This window comes from Balaenoptera borealis (genome assembly GCF_965194805.1).
Source record: "Balaenoptera borealis genome assembly, chromosome: 6".
NCBI lineage: Eukaryota > Metazoa > Chordata > Mammalia > Artiodactyla > Balaenopteridae > Balaenoptera > Balaenoptera borealis.
In genome coordinates, this window is record NC_138863.1 from 41,551,103 (window position 1) to 41,575,089 (window position 23,987).

Here is a 23,987-nt window from a genome sequence, read left to right on the forward strand (position 1 = left end):
TGGACAGGCTTCTCACTGCGGTGGCTTCTCTTGTTGCGGAGCATGGGCTCTAGGCACGCGGGCTTCAGTAGTTATGGCACGTGGGCTCAGTAGTTGTGGCTCACGGGCTCTAGAGTGCAGGCTCATTAGTTGTGGCGCATGGGCTTAGTTGCTCCATGGCATGTGGGATCTTCCCAGACCAGGGCTCGAACCCATGTCCCCTGCATTGGCAGGTGAATTCTTAACCACTGTGTTACCAGGGAAGCCAGAGGTAAATCTTCATTACTTAAATTGGGCACTGATTTCTTAGGTGTATTACAAAAAGCATAAATGACACAAAATATTAGATAAATTAGACTTCATCAAAATTAAAAAACGTTTGTGATTGAATGACATCATAAAGAAAAGATCAGTTATGGATCAAGACAGAATATCTGAAATCCTACATCTGATAAGAATTTTATCAAGATTATATAAAGAACTCTTTCAATTCAAAAATAAAGAGAAATAATCCAATTTTAAAAATGGGCAAGGATGTGAATAGACATTTCTCCAAAGAAGACACAGAAATAACCAATCAGCACATAAAATAATGTTCAATGTCATCAGTAATTAGTAAGTGCAAAGCAAAACTATAATGAGATACTACTAGAATGGATAAAATTAAAAAGATAGATAATACCAAGTGTTAGAGATGAAGTGGAGAGAATGGATCCTTCATACATTGCTGTTGGAAATATAAAATGTTTAGTTGTTGTGGGAAACAGCTTGGGGCTTCTTCAAAAAAATCGGACATAGGAATCAGGCATTTGGAATGAATAACTCCTTATCAAGTAACATTTTTAATGGAACAGATGGAAGTGAAAATGTGACAGGATTGGACCTTTCAGATTTTCCAGCATTAGCAGACCAAAATAGAAGGGAAGGAAGTGGTAACCCAACTCCATTAATAAACTCCTTGGCTGGAAGAGCTCCTTATGTTGGAATGGTAACAAAACCAGCAAATGAGCAATCCCAGGACTTCTCAATACACAACAAAGATCTTCCGGCGTTACCTGGTTCCAGTTATAAAGATCCAACATCAAGTAATGATGACAGTAAATCTAATTTGAATACATCTGGCAAGACAACTTCAAGTACAGATGGACCCAAATTCCCTGGAGATAAAAGTTCAACAACACAAAATAATAACCAGCAGAAAAAAGGGATCCAGGTGTTACCTGATGGTCGGGTTACTAACATTCCCCAAGGGATGGTGACAGACCAGTTTGGAATGATTGGCCTGTTAACATTTATCAGGGCAGCAGAGACAGACCCAGGAATGGTACATCTTGCATTAGGAAGTGACTTAACAACATTAGGCCTCAATCTGAACTCTCCTGAAAATCTCTACCCCAAATTTGCATCACCCTGGGCATCTTCACCTTGTCGACCTCAAGACACAGACTTCCATGTTCCATCTGAGTACTTAAAGAACATTCACATTAGGGATAAGCTGGCTGCAATAACACTTGGTCGATACGGAGAAGACCTTCTCTTCTATCTCTATTACATGAATGGAGGAGACGTATTACAACTTTTAGCTGCAGTAGAACTTTTTAACCGTGATTGAAGATACCACAAAGAAGAACGAGTATGGATTACCAGGGCACCAGGCATTGAGCCAACAATGAAAACCAATACATATGAGAGGGGAACATATTACTTCTTTGACTGTCTTAACTGGAGGAAAGTAGCTAAGGTATATTTTTTTCCATGTGCAAATGTGTAACTATAAATCTAGATTTTAAAAATAAGTGTCCTCTTTTATCTGTTTATATGTACCAGTACATCCATTCCAATAACATGCCAGATATTTGCTGAGTCTTTTAAAAGGTCTCCACCTCCTTGGCTTGATTTAAACTCTAGGAGAGTATCTGGAAACAGTTCATTTTACCTATAGTTTAGGAAAATGATTGAATTTGGTAAGAAATTTTGTAATTTTTCACAAGCCTTGGAGACATTTGAAATATTTTTGTGTCTACTCAGTTGTAAAATAAAGATACCCTCTAGCAATCCCGAAAAAAAAAAAAATTAGACATAGAAATACCATGTTACTGAGCAATTATAATTCTAGTTACATACCTAAGATAAATAAAAACGTAGGTCCACACAAAAATCTGTACACTAATATTCATAATAACATTATTCATAACAGCCTAAGTGTAAATAACTAAAATGTAAATAACTAAAATTCAACCAATTAATGGATGAATAAAATGTGGTATTCTATATAATAAAATATTATTTAACAATAAAAATTAGTAAGTCCAGATATGTTTTAAAAATTGATTAATCTTAAAACATCACCCTAAATGAAACAACCTAATAACAAGAAGCTATGTATTGTATGATTTAATTTATATGAACTGTCCACAGTAGGCAAACCCACTGAAACAGAAAGTGGATTGGTATTTACTAGAGGATAGAGGAATGCAGAGTGCCTGCTAATAGGTATGGGGTTTCTTTTTGGGGTGATGAAACTAGATGTGATGGTTGCCCAACTTTGTGAATACACTAAAAATCACTAAATTGTACACTTTGAAAAAATGAATTTTATGGTGTGTAAATTAAAATGATTCTTTGTTTCATATGTTAAGAATATTAATTAGTAGGAAATTTAGAGTAATAGTTTCAAAAAGTTTAAATTCTAAAAGTTTATATTTTAAGTGTAAGCATTTAAAATATGCTTTAAATGCTTAAGTATGGGGATTGCTCAGTGGCAATACCCATATTGAAGTTATTTCTCATACCTGGCTGCATATTAGAATCACCTAAGGAGTGTTGACTAAACTCTGTCAGGCAACATGCAAGATCAATTAAAGAAAAATTCTGGGTGTATGAACCAGGCACTAAGATTTATTAAAGCTCAGCAATGATTCTATTACATAGCCAAGTTAGAGAACCACTATAATTGCATCATATATAAATTAATACAGACTATAATTTAAGAGGATTAAAGAGATTAGATGATCTGGTAACAATTTACAATAGTACTTAACTAATATTGAAGTAGGTATAATTGAAATGTTTAGATAGAGCAAGAACAAATATCATAGCAGTTATTATTTTTAATTTGGAATAATATATTATTTGTTTAAACAAATAAAAAATAATAGATTTGTCCAAATAATGGATTAAGACTCTTACATTCACACTGGATTTCACAAGAAATACTTGAGCACTTTACATGTACATTGAAGTAAGTTGGACATCAGTGACTGTTACAAATTTTCCTTGTTCATTTGTAAGTAGTATTCAAATTTCAAATTTTTTCCAACTTCTGCCAAGAACTTCCACTGAAAGTTTTAAATTTCTCTCTATCAAATAATTGTTTTTCCTCTACTTATTCTAAAAACTCATTTAAATTCATTTTTGATTTATTTGTTTCTCCTTACATATCTCACTGCATACAGCAAAACAATGAAAAAACTATTTTAAAGATGTTTAATAATTAGGAAAAGACCCATGTGTGCTTTCTGCCACCATTCCTGATAAGGTGGGGGCTCTATAGTTAAAAATTTTACCATGTGAATGAGGCAGCTCTGGTAAGAGCTGAAATATGAGTGGATAAATGAATCAACTTGACCAGGCAGATGTTCTCATCTGAGAATTTGGTTTGCTGATGGAGAATGTAGTCAATCTCTAAAAGTATTAAACTTGAGAGAAAGTACAAACGTGAATTTTATTGGAATAGACATTTCCTGATGAGATTATGGAGAAGAGAAATCCAGTTTGTTGACAGAATGTAGATGAGATAAGACACTTCACAGAGAAGTCCTGAGAAATTTGATGACAGGTTCCCGTGGCTTCCTACCTGTAGCATCTCAGGTGGCCCTATGGCATTTCCATCCATTTGCCTTTACTTTCTATGAGGTGGCGATGTATCTCTAATTCCCCCTCCACTTTGCCTCTGTGTGTGTGTGTTTGAGAGAGAGAGAGAGAAATCAATTTCTATTTCTTAAATCTAAAATGTTCTTGACTAAGACAAAAAGACTGCTTGTAATAGATCCATAATTCAAGCCAAAATTTAAGAAATAAATTAATCCTGCTAGTTAACATTTATAACATTTTGCATTTTAATACATTTTGTATTTATTTAAAATCTTTAGTTTACATTTTGTATTTATTTAAAATCTTCCAACTTAATATTGGAAGTTGTTTTTAAGAAAAATGTCTCATGAATATGAGATTGGATTTAAATTACAGTTTTTAAGTGAGATTACAAGAAATAAATTGGCTTCCCAGAACTCCTTTAGATTTTCAAATAAAATCACAATAATTTGCAAATATTGGGTTGGCCAAAAAGTGTCTGTGGTTTTTAAGTAAAAATTAAAGACACATTTTTCATTTTCACTGAGAACTTTATTGAACAATGTATTCACCCTTTTGTTCCACTACCTTCTGCCATTTTCCAGGCAACTTCATAATGACATCTTCCCAAACCTTTTTATCTTTTTGAGCAAAGAATTCTTCCAGGAGCCTTTTACCATCTTCCAGGGAATGGACATTTTTTCCATTAAGACACTTTTGTAAAGACCGAAATAAATGGAAATCCGAAGGTGCAATGTCTGGTGAATACGGCGGATGAAACAGAACTTGCCAGCCAAGCTGTAATAGTTTTTGCCTGGTCATCAAAGAAACACGTGGTCTCGCATTACCCTGATGGAAGATTATGCGTTTTCTGTTTACTAATTCTGGTCACTTTTCGTCAAGTGCTGCTTTCAGTTGGTCTAATTGGGAGCAGTACTTGTTGGAATTAATTGTTTGGTTTTCTGGAAGGAGCTCATAATAGAGTACTCCCTTTCAATCCCACCATAGACACATCATCTTCTTTGGATGAAGACCGGCCTTTGGTGTGGTTGGTGGTGGTTCACTTCACTTGCCCCACGATCTCTTCCATTCCACATTATTGTACAGTATCCACTTTTCATTGCCTGTCACAATTTGTTTTAAAAATGGAACGTTTTCATTACATTTCAGTAGAGAGTCACATGTGGAAATGCAGCCAAGAAGGTTTTTTTTCGCTTAACTTACGTGGAACCCAAACATCAAAGCGATTCACATAACCAAGCTGGTGCAAGTGATGTTCAACACTTGATTTGGATATTTTGGGTATGTCGGCTATCTCCCGTGTGGTATAACGTTGATTGTTCTCAATTAATGTCTCGATTTGATCACTATCAACTTCAACTGGTCTACCCAACCGTGGAGCATCGTCCAGCGAGAAATCTCCAGCACGAAACTTCGCAAACCACTTTTGACATGTTCGATCAGTCACAGCACCTTTTCCATACACTGCACAAATCTGTTTTGCATTTCAGTTGCATTTTTACCTTTCTTGAAATAATAAAGCATAATATGCCAAAAATATTGCTTTTTATCTTCCATCTTCAATATTAAAATGCCTACACAAAAATTCACCAATTTTGATAAGTTTTTTTTATTAATGCACGCTGATATGACAGCTGTCACAATACCATCTAATAAACTTGTTTCGAATGAAGTTAAAGACAGCTAAGCACTACTAGAGCCATCTTAAGGAAAAAAATAAACGAACTCTTTGTCCAGCCCAATATAAAAATCTAGGTGCATTAGAATGTTGTTTAATGACCACTTCAAATCTGAGTCTGTGGCATAGTTGCTTTAAAAATCTAATTTAAAATCATTCAATTCTCTTAACATTCCCATAATGTCTCTTGACCCCATTCCACATATGTGATATGTCTGTGTAGACACTTTTGGATTAAGAGTAAAGTCACTGTGTTATTTACTCAAAATGTAGAGTTGAATTTATGTCTCAGAAACTCATCAACACAGTTGAAATATATGGAGATACATGTGTTTATTTATTCTTGCTTGTTGCCAAATTTCATTAATTAGAACGTCTTATTTAAGAGCTACTAAAAATAACAACAATTTAGAGTGTAATTTACCAGAGACAAAATTAGTCAAGTCATGAAGACAATTAAATGACAGTTTAATAAAAACTTCATAAATATTTTATTTAGCTCATTAGCGATTTCCCCTTCTTCTACCAAAATAATACCTCCTTTCTGTCTTAAGGTGCATTTAATTAACCTAACATAATGTACAATTTAATTAAAGGATTTCCCTAGTTATTTCTTCCACATTACCATATGAGAAGTAATATCGTATGATTTTGAAAAATATCGTATCTATGAATGTATCATGGCAGAAGACTGAATACTTTGTTTCCTCTGGTTAGGAGCTAGTGCAAGACAATATAGCATGGCAGTTAAGAAAATGAATGCTCGATATTGACGATGTAAGTTTGAATTCCAAATATGCAGTTTACCAGCTGTGTGCTGTGGGCAAGCTGATTCACCTTTCTGTATCTCAGTTTTCCCATCTGGAAAATAGAAATAATAGTAACTGCCTAACTGATAGAGTTATTCTAAATATTAAGTGAGGTAATATTTTTAAAACACTTATAACAGGATGTGGTGCAATTTGCATAGAGTATTTGTTATTATTATTTGTATGAGCTTATGTCTCTATCTATGATTATATAGGCATGAGAAAACTATGGGAAAGTATAAATTATGTTGAAAGTACAGTTAATTAGTGAGGAAAAAGTGATATGAATAGAAAGATTGGGTAGAAGCAAGAAAATAAGGGGGTAAAAACCACCCTAAAATATATATGATATGATCACTTATAGGCATTTATGTAAAATGATATATACTTATATACCCTTTCTGAAGTGTAATGGTAGCTCATTTACTAAAACAATTGTAAACATTTTTACCTTTATTTTTTCTCCTTATCTCCCAGAGGTCAAAGATATAATACCCTGCAACTATATAGAGCAAATTAATTGTAGCTATTGTTTCATTTAACTCACAAACTGGTTATTAGAAATTCCTAGAGACAAGTAACTACATGTTTCTGCATCTTGCCCTATTTATTCAGAAGTACTTTATGTAATTTTCTCTAATCACCTAGTAAAACCTAATTCATTTTTTAAAATGGTTTAATATATGATTGTATGTTTTTAGCCTTAAATATGCTCTAAAGACAAAATAATTGTTACCCTTTGATTCAAACAGTTTTTCAGAGAAATTAAAAAAGAAGGAAATTTAAGAAATTTATTTTACTTTTATTTATTCTGCATCCAAAATTCATCTTCTTTCTTTTTTTTTTTTTTTTGGTAGATTTAAGTTTGTGCCTTATATCATATTCCTTCTAACTAAAGATCTCCCTTTAATATTTCTTTTAGAGTAGGTCTGCTAGCAAAGTCTTCCCTATTTTAGTTGTTCTGAGAAATTATTTCTTCTTCATTTTGTAGAATATTTACATGGGTGTAATTTTGTGAATTTACATTTTATTGTTTTTCTTCTAGGACTTTAAAGAATTCTCTCCTTAATCTTCTTGCTTGGAAGGTTTCTCATGAGAAATCTGCTATAATTCTTACCCTTCTTCCACTATATGCAATGTGTTTGTTTAATCTGCCTGTCTTCAAGACTTTATCTTTGCCTTTGGTTTTCAGCATTTGAATATAATGTGCCTATGTATAGTCTTTTTTGGTCTTTACACTGTTCATTGTTCTCTGTGCTTCTTTTGACTCTATTTTGGTATCTATTACTGATTTTAGAAAAAAATTCAGACATAATTTCAAATATTTCTCATTCTTTCTTCACCTTCTTAGATTCCAATTATATGTATCTTAAAGTGTCTGATATTGACTCACAACGCTTGAATTCTTCCTCTCTGTATTTCGGTATGGGTAATTTATCTTCACCTTTCTTCAAGTTTACTAATTATTTGCTCAGTTGTGTTGAGTCTAATGACAAGCCCATTAAAGATATTCTTCATTTTGATCTCTCCTTTTAATTTCTAGTTTTTCTATTTGATTCTTAATTACATTTTTAACCTTTCTGCTTAAATTACCTATGTGATCTGCATGTTGTTTTACTTTTCCATTAGAGCCTTTAACATTTTAATCACATTTATTAAAATTCCCTGTCTGATAATACCAATATCTGTATCATATCTGAGTCTGGTTTGATCTTGAGACTGTTGTTTACCTTGAGGACACAAAATGTGTCTTGTGTGGCATACACTTTTTTTGTTTAAAACCATAGTTGTTGTTTTGGAGAGTAGAAACAAGTTTCTGCCTCTTTCTGGGAGGCTTGTACTGTGTGTATTAATAGAGTCAAGACTTGGACTGGATTTGAAATTTGTTTATCTGCAGTGCACCTTAAACTTGAAATTCTTAAGAATTAAGATCTTGTTTTTTAGATTCTGGGTTAGTTTGTCAGAGGGTTTTTCTCAATTTCTGCTCCTAGCTTGTTTTTGATCCCTCCTCCTATGTAGCTGCTCAGCACATAGTATCTCTCTCTTGCGGTTCTCCCTGGTGCTTTCCATGGTTAGTTTTACCTGAGTTTTGTTAGCATAGGAGTGGTGTGTGGGAGCGGAGCATTCTACTATGTTCTGATTAAGTCCAGGCTTAGACACTGCAAATCTGGGTCCTGGGGATGTTGCTGTCACCCCCTTTCCATTAGTGCTGGACTTAGCACATATTCCTGCTCTTTCACCCAGGGGTAGAACTTAAGTGCTATTTGAAGCGTTGCTCTTATAATGTTAGACTTTTTGTTTATGCAAGAAAAAATACACTGAAAAGAAATAGAATTAGCCTGTACTAATATGGTCCAAACATAAGGTTAGTAAATATGATTTTCCCTGTCAATATTCTTTTAGTTCTTTACAAACAACTTTTATTTTTATTTCTTATTTTTTTTACAGCAGGCATCCAATAAGGATTTATTAATGAATGAATGTTAAGCAGTTCCAAACTTACATAGCCACAGATCTTTTTTATTCTTTTTTTTTTTCTTTTGTCATTTATTTATTTGTTTTAATTTCAGGTTGTCTGCTTTTTTTTTTTTAACATCTTCATTTGAGTATAATTGCTTTACGGTGATGTGTTAGTTTCTGCTTTATAACAAAGTGGACAAAGTGAATCAGTTATACATACATATGCATATACATATACCCCCATATCTCCTCCCTCTTGAGTCTCCCTCCCAACCTCCCTATCCCACCCCTCTAGGTGGTCACAAAGCAGTGAGCTCATCTCCCAGTGCTATGCAGCTGCTTCCCACTAGCTATCTATTTTACATTTGGTAGTATTTATAAGCAATCCCACTACTGGGCATATACCCTGAGAAAACCATAATTCAAAAAGAGTCATGTACCATAGTTTTCACTGCAGCTCTGTTTACAATAGCCAGGACATGGAAGAAACCTAAGTGTCCATCGACAGATGAATGGATAAAGAAGATGTGGTACATACATACAATGGAATATTACTCAGCCATAAAAAGAAATGAAACTGAGTTATTTGTAGTGAGGTGGATGGACCTAGAGTCTGTCATACAGAGTGAAGTAAGTCAGAAAGAGAATAAACAAATACCGTATACTAACACATATACATGGAATCTAAAAAAGAAAAGGGGGGGGGTTCTGAAGAACATAGGGGCAGGACAGGAATAAAGACGCAGAAGTAGAAAATGGACTTGAGGACACAGGGAGGGGGAAGGATAAGCTGCGACGAAGTGAGACAGTGGCATGGACTTATAAATACAAACAACTTTTAGATAACTCCTGTCTGATTTTGTAGAATAAGTAAATTTGGGGATCTTTAATTTATTCTAACTGCCTTTATAAGTTAAGATGAGTGTCTACGTACCTTAGTAAGTAAGTAAGTAAGAGGGAGCATAACTCCTTTTCTGGAACAACGAATGACAGCCTAATATGTATTGAAATAAAATTATAATTTTTCTTGAAGTAATTCTAAGAACTACTCAGAAGGTACTGAAATAGTCAGGGAAAGTTACAAATATTTCCTGGATGAAAAATATTGTGACACGATGCATAAAAATGATTGGCCATTTAAAAACTCGTAACATAGATGAATGTCTTTAAAATATAAAAGGAGAATATGCACGGAGCATATCTCCCTGTGCTAAGCAGGTCACAAAGCACGGAGCTGATCTCCCTGTGCTAAGCAGCTGCTTCCCACTAGGTATCTATTTTACATTTGGTAGTGTACATATGTCACTGTCACTCTCTCACTATGTACCAGCTTACTTTCCCTTGCCCTGTGTCCTTAAGCCCACTCTCTACATCTGCGACTTTATTCCCGTCCTGCCCCTAGGTTCTTCAGAAACTTTTTTTTTTTTTTTAGATTCCGTATATATGTGTTAGCATATGGTATTTGCTTTTCTCTTTCTGACTTACTTCATTCTGTATGACAGACTCTAGGTCCATCCACCTCACTATAAATAATTCAATTTCGTTTCTTTTTATGGCTGAGTAATATTCCATTGTATATATGTGCGACATCTTCTTTATCCATTCATCTGCTGATGGACACTTAGGTTGCTTCCATGCCCTGTCTACTGTAAATAGTGCTGCAATGAACATTGTGGTACATGACTCTATTTGAATTATGGTTTTCTCAGGGTATATCCCAGTAGTGGGATTGCTGGGTCATATGGTAGTTCTACTTTTAGTTTTCTAAGGAACCTCCATACTGTTCTCCATAGTGGCTGTATCAATTTACATTCCCACCAAAGTGCAGGAGGGTTTCCTTTTCCCCACACCCATTCCAGCATTTACTGTTTGTAGATTTCTTGATGATGGCCATTCTGACCAGTGTGAGGTGATACCTCATTGTGGTTTTGATTTGCATTTCTCTAATGATTAGTGATGTTGAGCATCTTTTCATGTGTTTGTGGGCAATCTGTATGTCTTCTTTGGAGAAATGTCTGTTTAGGTCTTCTGCCCATTTTTGGATTGGGTTGTTTGTCTTTTTGATATTGAGCTGCATGAGCTGCTTGTATATTTTGGAGATTAATCCTTTGTCAGTTGCTTTGTTTGCAAATATTTTCTCCCATTCTGAGGATTGTCTTTTTGTCTTATGGTTTCCTTTGCTGTGCAAAAGCTTTTAAGTTTCATTAGGTCCCATTTGTTTATTTTTGTTTTTATTTCCATTTCTCTAGGAGGTGGGTCAAAAAGGATATTGCTGTGATTTATGTCATAGAGTGTTCTGCCTATGTTTTCCTCTAAGAGTTTGATAGTGTCTGGCCTTATATTTAGATCTTTAAACCATTTTGAGTTTATTTTTGTGGATGGTGTTAGGGAGTGTTCTAATTTCATTCTTTTACATGTAGCTGTCCAGTTTTCCCAGTACCACTTATTGAAGAGGCTGTTTTTCTCCATTGTACATTCTTGCCTCCTTTGTCAAAGATAAGGTGACCATATGTGCGTGGGTATATCTCTGGGCTTTCTATCCTGTTCCATTGATCTGTATTTCTGTTTTTGTGCCAGTATCATACTGTCTTGATTACTGTAGCTTTGTAGTATAGTCTGAAGTCAGGAAGCCTGATTCCTCCAGCTCCGTTTTCCTTTCTCAAGATTGCTTTAGCTCTTCAGGGTCCTTTGTGTTTCCATAGAAATTGTGACATTTTTTGTTCTAGTTCTGTGAAAAATTCTATTGGTAGTTTGATAGGGATTGCACTGAATCTGTAGATTGCTTTGGGTAGTATACTCATTTTCACAATGTTGATTCTTCCAGCCCAAGAACACGGTATACCTCTCAATCTGTTTGTATTGTCTTTAATTTCTTTCAACAGTGTTTTATAGTTTTCTGCATAAAGGTCTTTTTTCTCCTTAGAGATGTTTATTCCTAGGTATTTTATTCTTTTTGTTGCAATGGTAATTGGGAGTGTTTCCTGAATTTCTCTTCAGATTTTTCATCATTAGTGTATAGGAATGCAAGAGATTTCTGTGCCTTAATTTTGTATCCTGCTACTTTACCAAATTCATTGGTTAGCTCTAGTAGTTTTCTGGTAGCATCTTTAGGATTCTCTTCGTATAGTATCATGTCAACTGCAAACAGTGACAGTTTTACTTCTCTGTTTCTAATTTGGATTCCTTTTATTTCTTTTACTTCTCTGATTGCTGTGGCTAAAACTTCCAAAACTATGTTGAGTAATAGTGGTGAAAGTGGGCAAACTTATTTTATTCCTGATCTTAGTGGAAATGCTTTCATTTTTTCACCATTGAGAATGATGTTGGTAGTGGGTGTGACATATACGGGCTTTATTATGTTGAGGTAAGTTCCCTCTATGCCCACTTTCTGGAGAGTTTTTATCATAAATGGGTGTTGAATTCTGTGGAAATATTTTTCTGCATCTATTGAGATGATCATAGGGTTTTTATCCTTCAATTTGTTAATATGGTGTATCACATTGATTGATTTGCATATATTGAAGAATCCTTGCATTCCTGGGATAAACCCCACTTGATCATGGTGTCTGGTCCTTGTAATGTGCTGTGGGATTCTGTTTGCTAGTATTTTGTTGAGGATTTTTGCATCTATGCTCATCAGTGATATTGGCCTGTAGTTTTCTTTTTTTGTGACATCTTTGTCTGGTTTTGGTATCAGGGTGATGGTGGCCTCATAGAATGAGTTTGGGAGTGTTCCTCCGTCTGCTATATTTTGGAAGACTTTGAGAACGATAGCTGTTAGCTCTTCTCTAAATGTTTGATAGAATTCGCCTGTGAAGCCATCTGGTCCTGGGCTTTTGTTTGTTGGAAGATTTTTAATCACAGTTTATATTTCAGTCCCTTAATTTGTCTGTTCATATTTTCTCTTTCTTCCTGGTTCAGGCTTGGAAGGTTGTGCTTTTCTAAGAATTTGTCCATTTCTTCCAGGTTGTCCATTTTATTGGCATAGAGTTGCTTGTAGTTGATTTCCCATGCTCCTTTGTATTTTTGCAGTGTCAGTTGTTATTTCTCCTTTTCCATTTCTAATTCTGTTGATTTGAATCTTCTCCCTATTTTTCTTGATGACCCTGGGTAGTGGTTTATCAATTTTTTTTATCTTCTCAAAGAATCAACTTTTACTTTTATTGATCTTTGCTGTCATTTACTTCATTTCTTTTTCATTTACTTCTGATCTGATCTTTATGATTTCTTTCCTTCTGCTAAATTTGGGGTTTTTTTGTTCTTCTTCCTCTAATTGCTTTAGGTGTAAACTTAGGTTGTTTGAGATTTTTCTTGTTTTCTTGAGGTAGGATTGTATTGCTATAAACTTCCCTCTTAGAACTGCTTTTGCTGCATCCCATAGGTTTTGGGTCATCATGATTTCATTGTGATTGTTTCTAGGTATTTTTTGATTTCCTCTTTGATTTCTTCAGTGACCTCTTGGTTATTTAGTAGTATATTGCTTAGTCTCCATGTGTTTGTATTTTTTACAGATTTTTTCCTGTAATTGATATCTAGTCTCATAGCGTTGTGGTCGGAAAAGATACTTGATATGATTTCAATTTTCTTAAATTCACCGATGCTTGATTTGTGACCCAGGATATGATCTATCCTGGAGAATATTCCATTAGCACTTGAGAAGAAAGTGTATTCTGTTGTTTTTGGTTGGAATGTCCTATAAATGTCAATTAAATCCATCTTGTTTAATAGGTCATTTAAAGCTTGTGTTTCCTTGTTTATTTTCATTTTGTTGATTTGTCCATTGGTGAAAGTGGGGTGTTAAAGTCCCCTACTATAATTGTGTCACTGTTGAGTTCCCCTTTGATGGCTGTTATCATTTGCCTTATATACTGAGGTGCTCCTATGTTGGGTGCATAAATATTTACAATTGTTATATCTTCTTCTTGGATTGATCTCTTGATCATTATGCAGTGTCCTTCTTTGTCTCTCGTAATAGTCTTTATTTTAAAATCTATTTTGTCTGATATGAGAATTGCTACTCCAGCTTTCTTTTGTTTTCCATTTGCATGGAATATCTTTTTCTATCCCCTCACTTTCAGTCTGTATGTGTCCCTAGGTCTGAAGTGGGTCTCTTGTAGACAGCATATATATGGGTCTTGTTTTTGTATCCATTCAGCCAGTCTTTGTCTTTTGGTTGGAGCATTTAATCCATTTACGTTTAAGGTAATTATTGATATGTATGTTCCTATTACCATTTTCTTAATTGTTTTGGGTTTGTTATTGTAGGTCTTTTCCTTCTCTTGCATTTCCTGCCTAGAGAAGTTCCTTTAACATTTGTTGTAAAGCTAGTTAGGTGGTTCTGAATTCTCTTAGCTTTTGCTTGTCTGTAAAGGTTTTCATTTCTCCATCAAATCTGAATGAGATCCTTGCTGGGTAGAGTAACCTTGGTTGTAGGTTTTTCCCTTTCATCACTTTAAATATGTTCTGCCACTCCCTTCTGGCTTGCAGAGTTCCTGCTGAAAGATCAGCTGTTAACTTTATGGGGATTCCCTTGTATGTTATTTGTTGTTTCTCCCTTGCTGCTTTTAATATTCTTTCTTTGTATTTAATTTTTGATAGTTTGATATGTGTCTTGGCGTGTTTCTCCTTGGGTTTATCCTGTATGGGACTCTCTGTGCTTCCAGGACTTGATTAACTATTTCCTTTCCCATATTAGGGAAGTTTTCAACTATAATCTCTTCAAATATTTTCTCAGTCCCTTTCTTTTTCTCTTCTTCTTCTGGGATCCCTATACTTCAAATGTTGCTGAGTCTCCAGAGGACTCTGAGACTGTCCTCAATTCTTTTCATTCTTTTATCTTTATTCTGCTCTGTGGTAGTTATTTCCTCTATTTTATCTTCCAGGTCACTTATCCGTTCTTCTGCCTCAGTTATTCTGCTATTGATCCCTTCTAGAAAATTTTTAATTTCATTTATTGTGTTGTTCATCATTGCTTGTTTGCTCTTTAGTTCTTCTAGGTCCTTCTTAAACGTTTCTTGTATTTTCTCCATTCTATTTCCAAGATTTTGTATTATCTTTACTATCATTACTCTGAATTATTTTTCAGGTAGACTGCCTATTTCCTCTTCATTTTTTTGCCTGGTGGATTTTTACCTTGTTCCTTCATCTGCTGTGTGTTTCTCTGTCTTCTCATTTTGCTTAACTTACTGTGTTTGGGGTCTACTTTTTGCAGGCTGCAGGTTTGTAGTTCCTGTTGTTTTTGGTGTCTGCCCCCAGTGGGTAAGGTTGGTTCAGTGGGTTGTGTAGGCTTCCTGGTGGAGGGGACTGGTGCCTGTGTTCTGGCGGATGAGGCTGGATCTTGTCTTTCTGGTGGGCAGGTCCATGTCTGGTGGTGTGTTTTGGGGTGTCTGTGAACTTATTATGATTTTAGGCAGCCTCTCTTGTAATGGGTGGGTTTGTGTTCCTGTCTTCCTAGTTTTTTGGCATTGGGTGTACAGCACTGGAGCTTGCTGGTCTTTGAGTAGAGCTGGGTCTTAGCGTTGAGATGGAGATCTCTGGGAGAGCTCTCGCCAATTGATATTACATTGGGCCAGGAGGTCTCTGATGGTCCAATATCCTGAACTTGGCTCTCTCACCTCAGAGGCTCAGGCCTGACAGCTGGCCAGAGCACCAAGACCCTGTCAGCCACACAGCTTTTGGGAAGTCTGAGGTCTTCTGCCAGCATGCAGCAGGTGTTCTGTAGGAGTTGTTCCCCATGTAGGTGTATTTTTGATGTATTTGTGGGGAAGAAGGTGATCTCCACATCTTACTCCTCTGCCATCTTGAAAGTCCTCTCTATTCACACCTCCTGTTGCTAGAGGATCCACATTTCATCTGGAAAGGACATAGATCTGGCAATCTCACTTCAGGTCTAGCCCATCCATCTTTTTACCCTTTGTGCTTAGTCTGTTTCACTTGCTCATAGAGGGCCCCATGCAGAGGCCTTTCCCCCGGCCCTTCAGACCAGAGTTCCTTATGAAACGGCTGAGCCAACACCTCAGATCAGGACCAGTCATGTTGTTTTTTAAAAACCTACAAAAAAGATATTGATGTCTGTGTATTTGAAGTTGTAAAATATACAAAATATCACTGTTCATAGTTCTCCACTGTAGGCTAAATAAAACAAATTAATATACCTGAAAGTGACCTCACAATATTTTACTACCTTTCAATATTATATCTGTACCATCTTAAACACATTCTTGATGTTTTGACCTTACATTTTTACATCTACAAGGCCCAAAATCTCTATTTGATTACTATTTGCTAAGACCTCCTATTGTTCTATCATCCCTGGAAAAAACAGGCACCATCCTTCTTATTAAGATATTCTTTATATTTTTATTCCAGTGACAAAAATGCAAATTCCTTGTATCTGATATAAGGTGTCTTGCAAACTATTTCCTGATGTTCTCAAATTTTGGCTAAATCACACTGATCTGGCTGATGGACCATATAAGCCAACTCAGAATTCTGAGTTAGAGTCTCAGGTATTATGAATTATAAGATGATTAACCTCTCTGATCCTCAAATTCCTGATTTTTCAAAGTGCATTCTGTAGTAGATTGACCCTAAGAGATGATCTGTGGAAACATACTCCATGGTCAAAAAAGCTTAGGAATTTTTTTTTTTTTTTTTTTTTTTTTTAGGTATGTCTTATTACATCCCATTCAGAGTCATAATTCAATGGACACCTTTGATAAGCATTGCAATAAAGAAACTTGTATATTTAAAAAAAAACAATCTATCTTTCCCATTGTTCTTTGATCAATAATTCTCTCTCTTACCAGCGAAACATATTGATATCCTGTGGAACCAGTATTCTGGAGAACAACTTTCAGGAAATGCTGTCCTACTCTAAATTAATCACCTGAGTATTTCCTTGTAGTTGGAAACTAGAAGCTCTAGAATCATCCCAGTATGTGTACACACACACACACACACACACACACACACACACAGTGCACACATCTTCTCCCGCTACACACATGCATGTATAGATATAGAAAAATAACCTTTTATTGAAATCTAGTTTTTCTTGATAAGTTCAATATAAATTAAGGTGTTTATTTTTCCCCAAAGAGGCATAATGAAAAATAACAGAAAATACAATTAGTTATAGAAACAAAAGAAACAAACAAAAGAGGCGTAAAACCGAAAATTAAGTTGGTTTACATATATTTTCATAGAGGTTCATGTAAATATATACATATATTGAGACAGAAAACCTTCAGAGCCAAGGAAAATAAAATTTGAGAGCTAAATTAAAGAAGTGTCTCTCATGTGTTTGTCTAAAATACATTAATTATTTTTGTAAACACTCCTTTTTTAATATTTATACCAAGATATTAGGATGTATAATAGGAACACACAAGAGAAGTGCTGATATTCAGTGGCAAAATTTCTGCTTCTCAAGACCTACTGACTCGTATCCCTGCACCCTGATAACATGAATGAAAATACCTAGGGTTTAAAAACTGTTTTATTCTAAGACTCCTATATACTGGCAGTTAAAGTGGCCAGCCCTTAATCTTACTCATTATGACATAGCTGAAAGGATGTGTTCAGAGAAGTATAACAGAATATTTAGTACCTAAAGAATCGGCAGATCAAAACTACAATGAGGTATCACCTCACACCAGTCAGAATGGCCAGCATCAAAAAATCTACAAACAATAAATGCTGGAGAGCGTATAAGAAAAGGGAACCCTCTTGCACTGTTGGTGGGAATGTAAATTGATACAACCACCATGGAGAACAGTATGGAGGTTCCTTAAAAAACAAAAATAGAACTACTATATGACCCAGCAATCCCACTACTGGACATATACCCTGAGAAAACCATAATTCAAAAAGAGTCATGTACCACAATGTTCATTGCAGCTCTATTTACAATAGCCAGGACATAGAAGCAACCTAAGTGTCCATCAACAGACGAATGAATTAAGAAGATGTGGCACATATATACAATGGAATATTACTCAGCCATAAAAAGAAATGAAATTGAGTTATTTGTAGTGAGGTGGATGGACCCAGAGTCCGTCATACAGAGTGAAGTAAGTCAGGAAGAGAATAACAAACACCGTATGCTAACACATATATATGGAATCTAAAAAAAAAAAAAAAAGGCTCTGAAAAACCTAGGGGCAGGACAGGAATAAAGATGCAGACGTAGAGAATGGACTTGAGTACATGGTGGAAGGGGGGAGGGTAAGCTGGGACGAAGTGAGAGAGTAGCATTGACATATATACACTACCAAATGTAAAATAGATAGTTAGTGGGAAGCAGCTGCATAGCACAGGGAGATCAGCTCCGTGCTTTGTGACCACCTAGAGGGGTGGGATAGGGAGGGTGGGAGGGAGACACAAGAGGGAGGAGCTATGGGGATATATGTATATGTATAGCTGATTCACTTTGTTATAAAGCAGAAACTAACACACCATTGTAAAGCAATTATACTCCAATAAAGATGTTAAAAAAAAAAGAATCAGCAGAAGATTATATAATCTACAAGCTGAAGAAAGCTGGGTCCTCTCTCCATTTAATTTTTGAGCTTTCCCTGCTGTGTAGGTTGTATATAACCTGGGATTTCTTTCACGAGCAAACGTTTTAAGTGTTTTTGAATGTCAGGGATGAATTTCCTTTCAAAGATAATTTTTCAGAGGCAAAATTTCAAGACACCAAGAGACTTAGAGACCAGTCAAAGAAGAGGAAATTGTTTTCTCATTATTCTCTATGGAAAATAGTATTACACAATATTCAAACCTTGTGAGATTTGTGTCCCATTTTTCATATGACTTTTCAGATATGAATTCCTCTCTATCTTTATGGATGGGTGTCTGGTTTGTTTTTTCCATAATAGGTAATCTACCTCAAAGCATGGAGGAGATCTGTTTGTTTTAGTCAATTTCTGGGGCAGAATAGATTGGCAGTGTTGATATCCAGTCATAATTTCAGGATCTCATTTGAAGAGCCTTCAACGTACAGACATCCCGTTTCATATAACATTAAATAGAAAGCTGGGGAAAGCATCTTAAAGAGGATTACAAACACTTTTTATTACTTTTGCTGAAGTAAAATGATATTTATTGTAATGTAAAATGTACATACCGGGACGGGTGCAACATATTTAATAAATAATACTACGCACAATTAGTTATTTTCTGGTTCCTTCATAAACCAAGAAAAATTTCTGCTTCTTGTAAACATATGTTGAACTATGTCAAACTATGGAGTGGTGGGTAAGGTATTTTCTGACCTCTAAAGGAACTAACAGAACATCAAAATTAGAACATGAATTTTTCTTTATTACATGTTATTATTAACTGGAAAAATCTGGTACTATTATAATAATATTGTTAAGTTGATATCAAAGATTCTGATACTCGATTTCTTTACTCTTGAAGAAATCAGGTGTGTAATTGCTTTCCTATTAAAGTAAGTGTACCTGAAATATGTTATAAGGAAGTAGTGATAAACAAAGATGCATTTTAGGTTACTCATTTTAAATGATTTATTAATTTAGAATCTGAAATGATTTATCTGTCTACAAAGAGAAAATAGCATGCCCATGATTATCATAAATAATAATTATTTAAAATCTACACATTATTGTGAATCTGAAAAATACTGTAAAATATTGAGTAGTAGTATTATCTTTCAGCTTACTTATGAATGGCTTCCCACCTGTGATCCTTTGAAAATCAATAAGATACATAGTTAGTACTATATCCAGCATGAGGTCTCTTGAAGAGGAGAGTTTATCAGACAAAAAGATTGTAATAGCACAAACATGTAAGAAGTGCTAATTTTGAGGGGGAAAGATCTGAGAAAGGGTCTTTTAAAGACATATGCTTAAAATCATCCAGTCAATTAAATTCGGTTAATGGGCATTATGATAAAGGGAAAATAATTTAGCATTGTTCAACTCTCTAATATATAACTTATAAAAAATATTTATATATATTATTTTTAAAACTTAAAATGTATAATTAAAGATGTTAAATTTAATCAGGTAATATTTACAAATTATATTTTTGGCTTAATCTGTAAGTTATATATTGTATGAGATCATTTAAGCCATCTTAATATAACATGATACATCAACATAACAATCTAATTTACAATTTTTATAAAGACCAGTTATTTTCCTAGAGGCAAAACAAGTGGCTGCTTAGTTAATATTTTTGTTGCTTTTTAACTAGTTGTTTTATTAACAGTTTCACTTCAAGACAGTGTTTCTAAAAATTTTAAGTATTCCATTATCAAATAAAAAGTAAATAAGAAGCAAGCAAGAAAAATCATAGATTCTTGAATAATACAAGATTTCAGGAACAAGTCCTGAGATAAACATAATTGTACATTTTTTGTTATTCAGTAAAAGACTAGATTTTTGTATCTTTTCATACAGTTCCCAGGGAAAAAGGTATTCTTACATTTTTAGACTCAAGCTATATACCATTGGTGATAAATCAATGCTTTGAAATATATCACTTTTTTAAATAAACATTTCTTCAAAATCTTCTTTCTCTAGATTTTTTACTCATATTATTTGTCTTAGCACCTGGCTTTATCTACCTCTAGAATTCTCTAAATTCCTATCTATGTCTCTAAATTTTTCATGATATTTTGAATGTAGTATTTGCTAATTGGTAATATGTGGTTTATTGCATAAACATGATTTTATTTAAAACTTAGATGTAATTTTATATTTACTCTGGTTATTTATCCCATGAATAATTATCTTGAAATGCAAAACTTCTTACTGGGTTAACTATGTGCAGTGTCATACTCAGGTCTTGCCTATTTAGTCATGCATTCATCTTATTCTCCAGACTCCTTGGTAATCATAACCTTTCCAATTATATGACATTGATTTACATTAAGTAATTATTTTACTCATTCCCATTCATACCAACACATAATTTTTTATGAATAGTTTTCGAATGTTCAACTTGGCATCTCACAGGGTCATTTATTCAGCATTTATTAAAGAACTGTCACTGTACAGTAATTGGAATGTAGAGACAGAATACAATATAGTCCCTGCTCTAAGTTGTGTGCATATGTACAAGGGGGGAAGGACAGTAAGCATGCAGTGTATGATATAACATTTGTGTCTTAGGAGTACAAAAGGTGGAATAATCTGCTATACTTGGTGATTTCCAATGAGGACTTTGCTTGTCCTGGGTTTTGAATGGAGAGTGGAGGATGATAGGATGTGATGCACAGAGTATTTCGTTAAGGAAAATACATTCCGGCTTGAATGAACAGCTCCATTACAGTTACGCAAAACAAGCATGTCATCTATATTGTCAAGCTAGTAAATATTGTTAAATATGCAAATTAATGTAATCAGTATTTGACAATGCATGGGTAAACACATGTAAAGCTATTTAGAAAGAAAAGAAGGGAGGGAGGAGGGATGGGAGGGATGAAGAAAGGAAAGAAGGAAGGAAGGGAAGTCAAACTGAAGATTCTAGAAATATTCCTCCACTGCTCCTCTCCTTTTAATGTTTTTTTTAGTGTACTGGTGTAATGATCTGGCTACTGCTGCACAAAAATCCATCCCAAAGTTTAGCAGCTTAAAATAACAAAAATTAGTTATTTTGTTCACAAATCTGCAATTCAGGTAAAGTATGGCAGGGAAGGCTCATGCCTGCTACAGATGGCATCATCTGCTGTCTTTGACTGGGGGCTGCAAGGTCTACTTTCGTGATGATGTAATCATATGGCTGGCAAGTAGGGCTGGGGGAAGCTCAGGACTGTAGAATGAGGGCCTTGGCACCTCTCCACGTGAGTATCTCTACTGGTTTCCTGAACTTCCTCAGGGCATGGTGGCATTTTAGGAGAACCCTGAAGGAAGATGTATTGACTTCTATAACAGAGCTTTGGAAGTCATAGTGTCACTTCTACTGTAGTCACAAGTCTACCCATATACAAGAAGATGTAACATAGACCCTATATCTCAAGGATAAGAATGTCAAAGTCACACTGAAATAAAACCATAAACATGGATGATGCTGTTGTGTCCTTTTTGGATAATAAAATCTTCAACAGATAAAGTCACTGAGAATTTTGTCCCAAGTAGTAGATATACTTTGAGATGATCTTTTATCCAGCTGGGGGCCTTTTTGCACACCAGAAGACATCTGACAATATCTAAGGACATTTTTGGCTATCAAACTGGAGGTTGTACTGGCATTAGTTGACACAGGCCAAGGATGCTGCTAAACATTCTACACTGCACAGGACAGTTAACAATCCCCACCATATGTAATTATGGTTTACAAACTATTAGTACTTTAATATATACCAAATTATTTTAACTGAGCATTTTATCAAAGTAAAATCACTAACCTACCTTTGTCCTAATACCAATCACTTAAAATTTTAAAGTAATAATTTTTAAACGTGACCATAAAAGAGCTACATTTATGATTACATAATCCTTAGATATTATGAGTTGTAATCATAGGACTACTGGTAGCATATCTTTAAAATGTATAAATAAGAATTATACTCTCTGTGTAGAACTTCCTTTAATCATTTTACTTTCATATGAAGAGCAATTTCACCATTTGAAATATATTTCAAAGAGAGTAAACCATTTGAATAAGAGGGCACATTTTAAAATTAACTTAAAAAAAAACTCTCTTTATTCCAGTACATTGACAGTATAAGTCATATACAAAATAACTAATAGAAAATAAATAATATGATATTAAATCTGGGATACTCTGTTTCCACTCAAAGTAAGAACAATTCCCACCATGTTTAATTTACAATTAAAACATTGTAAATTCAGATCTCTAAGATGGTGGTACAGGACTGCACCAAATTTGTTTTTATATCATAATTAGACTGATCCAGTTAATATGAGTTAGTATCATGTTGGAGTCTTGTCATGTCATATTAAAACTCTTATTTCATAAAAGGCCACTTGTAGAAAGCATTAGCTGCTGTAACCACCTATTAAGTTTGTCAGACGCAACCATGGTAAATTTTGCCTGTTTCCTCAAAATGATTTGCATATACTGTTGTTCTTGACCTTCTAAAGAAGGAAGGCTATCTTGGGTCTTTTTATTTCCTAGATTGATTAACAAGAAATCAGAGCTTATTTTTTAACCAATCCTAGAGATTCTTACTGAATTCATTCCACAATTATAACATATTTCCATATTCTTTTATGCTTAATTTCCCTCTTTCTAAATAGAAAGTACGTTTTGTCTACACACTAGATAGAATGCTATTTCCTTAAATGCTATTTCCTCTGCAAAAACAACCTTGATATTTTCAACCTTTATATTTTTATTTCTAATAGTTTATAAAATGATTTAAAATTTCTATCTCATGTACAATATTTTCAATATATTGAAATTACTGTCTATAATGAACACTTTTCATGTCATGTATAGTAATTCACTAATTGTTCTATATAATACAGATCTTGAATTCTATATCATTTATTAGTTATTTCTGTTTCCCATTTCTTTCCCAATCCTCATTATAAGCTGCTTGCTGACAGGGACATAGTGCTTCTCTTACATTTCCAAAATAGTCTACACAGTGATAAACAGACTGAGGGCACATTAATGGATTATTAGATTCATCATAACCTTCCAAATATGAAGATTTCCACAATGTATAGCAAAAGTGAAATACAATCCTGAGAAAAGCAATTTATTAAGGGAAGTTTCAATAAATTGGAAAATGAAAGCAAGCAACAAGATATTCATGGGAAAAAAAAGGGGGGTATAGGATTGGAAAAGACTAAGGCAGCCTGGGTAAGCTCCCTTGCCCTGGACTCCTGCTCAGTTATCACACAATTGGTGATTTAAAAAAGAAAAAATGAAAGAGTGAATGCAAGAGAAAGAGTGAGGTGCAGACATGAGAGCACAGTGGAAACTACTGTTTTCATTAAAAGGCTCTCTGTAATACTGTAGTATTAGGACAATTCTACTCTTTCGGTGCCCATGTAAAAGTGCCAAACACAAGTGGCTGGGGGGAAAGGGAGGCATTCTATATAGTTATGAATGAAACTCAGGGCAATCTTAGCACCTTAAAGATTCCACACAATCCAGGAGCACTTTGGAACCTTGATGACTGAATCACATGGAAGGACACCACAGCAAATAATGACATGGGGAAAAGAGGGATGTAGAAAAGA

The 23,987-nt window shown here is 34.6% G+C and overlaps 1 long non-coding RNA gene and 1 pseudogene across 2 annotated transcripts in view; both read left to right on the forward strand.

Moving 5' to 3' along the window:
* Window positions 1-23,987, forward strand: part of LOC309631263 — a 1,125,924-nt gene that overhangs the window by 737,929 nt on the left and 364,008 nt on the right. The window lies entirely within an intron of this gene.
* LOC309630545 (CCR4-NOT transcription complex subunit 2 pseudogene) lies at window positions 629-2,498 on the forward strand (annotated as a pseudogene). The gene has a single exon. The product of its transcript is annotated as a CCR4-NOT transcription complex subunit 2 pseudogene (transcript).